Consider the following 5,665-nt stretch of genomic DNA (forward strand, 5'->3'; position numbering starts at 1 on the left):
TGTCCGAAAATAAAAGTTTCTCAAAAATGACTAAAAATACACTTATTTGCCTTAAAATACTTAGCTAAGTCAATTTGTGTGGTTAAAATTCTGAAAAAATATACTTTTTTGGTACGTCAACTTTTGATCACAGATCCTTAACAAAACCACAGTTCCTGAACAAAACTCCAAAAATTAAAGTTTCTCAAAAATGACTAAAAATGGCCTAATTTGCCTTAAAATAAAAATGATGAAAATGGAGGAAAAATATTTTGGCTCTCGGCTGGAGAAGGAAAAAAGATTATAGACAAAGTGCGTTTCAGAATATCTGTAAAAAAAAAAAATTATAAACAGGTAAATATTCTCAAACAATGTGGCCTGTCTAAATGTTGAGTTTCCAGAATTTCTTTAATTAAAAAACTCATATTTTAGGCAAATTGTGTGCATTATTAATCATCAAGTTTTTTTTTTAACTTTGATCAGTTGTTGACCTTCAAAATACCCCCAAATTTTCTGAATTTTAGGCACAAATTACCACGTAGCTACATATTTGTACATGCATTATCATTTTTACATCCAGATATTTTTGATGTGTTAAATGTAAAAGACAGTGTGAAGATCAGGATGTAAACCATTTATCCAGGTCCATAACTGGAGTGACTGGAAGGAATGTTTTGTTTTTTGGTGGAATTTCCATATTTGGCAGCAGTCATTGATATTAAGTAGGTGAAAGGTCAATCTCTCAAAACCAATTAGACACAAAGATGTTTTTTTAAAAATTTAATTTCAAACACATTTGAACTGAAAAGTGGGAAAATCTCTCAGACTAATATCTAAATACAGTATGTTTATTCTTATCACCTGTCATTTTCTATGACACGTCATCTTATTTAAACTCATAAACAGAAATACAACGGGAGGAGGGTAAACTGACGTCTGATTGGGCGATCACTTGTCTGGCGTCGGGTTTCAAACTCTGGTTCCCACAGTGGGGTAAAAAAAATCATCTGATGGATGTTAGAAAACTCTGACCGTGTTTGTTTTAGTGAATTTGACAAAACCTCACAGGAATAATCTCTGAAATCAGACCAAGTGGAATGTCCAGTCTGTGTTTTCAGTCTGACGACAGGGGAGGTCAAGGCTGTGTGTGTGTGTGTGTGTGTGTGTGTGTGTTATGATTAGCACTAAGTAGAAGCAGCTGTTAAACTGATCAGTGTCAGCTACCTGGAAATGAAGAAATTACAGTTTTATAGGCCTAATCCTAACCCTAATCCTAATCCTAATCCTAAAATTAAGCGACCATAACCAAAACCTACCCTAACTAATCTGCAGAGGTCGAAAAAGTACTAAAGAAATGTAATTAAGTAAAAGTATCCTTAATTTCCTTAATTTTTTCTCATGTAAAAGTAACAGTATCCAAGTAACAAAATCCACTCGAGAAGTAAAGAAATTACCTTAGATAAAAGTTACTAAGATACTTTTATTGCGTTCCAAGACCCAGTGCGAAATCTGAAAAAACGCAAATTAGAGGTAGAGATAGCTATTATTATTTACGTATATATTTACTCCCCCGTTATCAACCCTCCCTATACTGTATTACGACAGACAAGGGCAGATGCTGAGAGAGGCTACGATCCATGAGCCAATCAGCGTGAGGAGCAGAGGAGCATGCTCAATTAGCCAATAACACACCGAGTACGCATTGTATTAGCCAATAATATGCCGTGTACGATCTCGTCTAGGTAAACAAAGCTATCAGCGATTGTTCGCAAATGTGCTTATCTCAATTTCAAACATTTCGCATGTTTAATTATTTTATAATGTCTTTTAGTTTATTTTTTCGCGGTATAGCGGAAGTTTTGCGACAACCTGAAGTGCCGCCCTCCATATTTAACACCTTCATGATATCCCTTTTTATCATTTTAACGTCACATCTCGTGCGAATTAAGTAAAAATGCGAAACCTAGCTGTGATTTTGAGGGACCGTACAACGGTCCATAGTCTGACTGTGCTGCGGGGCCGCTCTACGTCACTGAAACGTAAGCTAACGGGGCGGATGCTAAGCTAAGCGGAAATAGTCGCTATTATGAAGCACCTTTTCTATTTAACGGACGACGGTTTTAAGCAAAAAAGTAAACAATAACATTTGGGAAACACAAGTGAAAGCACAGACACTCTACTTACCGACACAAAATTTCGCGGGCTTCACGTGGAAGGTTCCAGAAGGACAGCTTCGTCCGCCGGGGGCAGACACGTTATACTGCGCATGATAACGTTATTGACTCGTTCGCTGCCTGAGATACGGCCAAGGATTTCCTTCTCTCCTCGTGTCCTCCGCTCCACCGGGGCTTTGTGCTCGATAATCCTCAACCTCCGTTTCCTCTTCGGCACCAGCAGCCATCATCCAACGACGGGATAGAGTCTGTCAACTTGTTTTTCTCCGCATTTTTTAAAAATGTAGCGAAGTAAAATACTTGAGTCAAAATGTACTTAGGTAAAATTAAAAGTCCCATAAACTAATTATAAATTACAAATAACTCACAAATTTGCAAAGATCTTTACTTTCCACCTCTGCTAATTCAACAGCGAACGAGCCGCCATTTACTGACCCGTGACGTCACACCAGGACCGTCACATATAAAGTACCTAACTCGCCACAATTCTCAGAAAAATATGAAAGATTTGTTCATTATGAACTCACGAATCACTCTTTGCGAACTAATCTTTCGCCGTGAACGAAACTTTCGCTGTGAACGAATCTTTCGCCGTGAACGAATCACTCTCTGTGAACTAATCGTTCGCATCGTTATCTTGTTTTTCTCCGCATTTAATTTTTTACTCATTAACGGGTTCTTTTTTAAAATGTAGCGAAGTAAAATACTTGAGTCAAAATATACTTAGGTAAAAGTCCCATAAACTAATTATAAATGACAAATAACTCACAAATTCGCAAAGTTCTTTACTTTCCACCTCTGCTAATCTGACAGCGAATGAGCCGCCATTTTACTGGCCCGTGACGTCACACCATGACCGTCATAATATATCAACAAATTCGGAAGACAAAAAAAGGAGAAACAGAGTCCGGAGAGGAGACGGAGAGAAGCTGAAAACTCCATTAATAAATCGAACGTACACCTTCGTTAACGGCAGCTGATTCTTCTTCACCAAACGACTGCGTAATATTTGTCAACCGTGTTCAAACAGTGACTTCCTGTTTCCATTTTCACATTAGTATAAAGTTATTCCACCTCAGTCTTTCTTGGTTCCTTTATACAAAAAAACAAAAAAACTCATCATTTGTACCGTTATATACAGCACTGATTCACTTTGCATTTTTGACATAAAAAAAAAGTTGCTGGATTTTCAGCATCATAAACCTGTCTGTTTGATGGATTTATTCAGAATCAGAATCAGGAAAAAAAAAAGGTAAAACAAAAAACAAAGCAATAATTTAATCAGACAATATCACCGTTTAAGGAACACGTCATGACATGAAAACGTGTCACATGATCCCAGGCTGTGTTCGTCCATTCACAGAAAACTATATTAAGAAGTGACTGCTGCGATGTGAATGTAGTTCCACGTTTATACATTCACTACGACCGCAGATATTTAAATTTGGTTTCAGCTTTTGTTGTTGCCACTCCCTCCGTCAGCCGTACATTTAAATGTGACTTCTAATCCGGATCTTCTATTTCCTGTTTTTGATTTTTAGAATTGTGAGTCAAAATGTACTCAGACAGACAACTGTTTCCAAAAGTGATGGAAAGATGGACATTACAGCTTATGTACAGGTTCTGAGACAGATGTCACTGTCTCTGGATCAGATGTGTTTTGTAGTTATAATAATAATAATAATAATTTAAACTTTATTGATTCCACACTTGGGAAAGTCTTGTGTTAAGATCTGATGCAACAGGCTGCCCCCTGCAGGCAGGCAACAAGTACGTTGTTCCTCTGGGAATCGAACCCAGGACTTCTCTGCTCTGCTTCCGAGGCAGGCGTGCTAACCGCTAATCTACAGCTTTGTCAAATCCGAGCAGGTTTTTTATTTTATAAATTTAATTTAACCTGATCAGAAATGTGTCTCAGAACTTTCCGACCAACTTTACTTCCTGCCAAACTCTGATATTTTACATGGCAGCAAAGCAGAGCCGAGAATCTTTGGACGAAACACGTGGAGGTTTTGGTCGCCACGGTGACAGGGTACAACGTCAGTCACACAGACACGAGACAGACAAGGTCGTGACCTCTGCTCCTCTCCGTACAGATGTCTCAGTTACGTCGGTGTTGATCGTTGGGAGGAGAAATGACACGTTGTTGTTGTTGTTGTTGTGGTTTTTAAAGCTTTTTTTTTCAAATTTTCAGGCACAAAATCCTTTGGTGAAACTGAACTCCTTTCCCTTCTTGATGTTTATTGCACACAGCTATTTACACATCCAACAAATCCATGGAAAAAAAAGTTCAATGGCAACAACAAAAAAATAATCAGAGAAACTATCAAATATCAAACTGGACTGTAAATAAAGACGGTTCACATTCTGGCTTGAACATAAAATGTAAAAATGTAGTAGTTTATATACATATATGTGAATATATATGTATATACTGTATATACATATACATGTATATGTATATACAGTATATACATATATATTCACATATATGTATATACACACATATATATATACACATACATAATTATAAGTATTTGGTTCCTCTAGGAATCAAACCTAGGACTACATGCGCTCGCCGGCAGATATGCTAACCGCAACACGGAACCATGACCCTTGTGTTAACAGCAAATCTGCTGAGCCTTGCACACGTGAAAATAAATTTATACGCATGTATACGTATAAATATAAATATATGTTAATAAATATTAACATATATATGTATTGTATACATATATATTTATATATAGATATATATTTATATATACATATGCATACATACATATGTATACACTGTATATATATGTGTATATATATATATATATACACACGTCAGCCATCTTTGTTTACAGTCAACAGTTTTTTTCATATAAAAAAATCTCTTCATTTTTATCTGTTTTATTCCCACATTTCTGTGGTCGACGTCTGTGGTTGGACGTCTGTGGTTGGACGTCTATGGTTGGACGTCTGTGGTTGGACCGAGTGACTCGGTTTTTGTTTCTATAAGAAATGACTCCACGTCCCATCGTCCTACCGTTACGTGTCTGTCGCTCACACATCAAAGCTGGAAAATTAAATAACCGACATTTTTAAAAACCAAAAGTGCTGGACGTCTGATATGAGTAAGAAGATAAATAGAATTTACGTTTCTTTTCAAGGTTCTTTTTTGGTATAATGTTTTTGGGTTTGTCTTTTTTTTTGTTGTTTTTTTTACAGTACATACTTTTTCTCCTCATGTGCTCCTATGTTCTTTGTGTGGTGAGTGTTGTCGTTGTGCATTCTCAGTCTGTTCACTTTGGTGGCAGCCTCCTTTGGCATCGCTGCTGCTGAGGAAAATAAAAAATAAAAAAAAATAATAATAATAACAAGAAGAAACCGGGAAGTAAAGCTACAGACAGACCAGAGTCTGACGGATTTTTTTTGGCATTTCATTGTTTTTGTCCCGGTTTCAACAAAATGTTTTCTTTGGAAGGAATAAATCTACGGAATTCCAAAAAGTCTCCAATAAATAT

Source organism: Cynoglossus semilaevis, chromosome Z, assembly GCF_000523025.1.
Source record: "Cynoglossus semilaevis isolate Cse_v1.0 chromosome Z, Cse_v1.0, whole genome shotgun sequence".
Classification (NCBI taxonomy): domain Eukaryota; kingdom Metazoa; phylum Chordata; class Actinopteri; order Pleuronectiformes; family Cynoglossidae; genus Cynoglossus; species Cynoglossus semilaevis.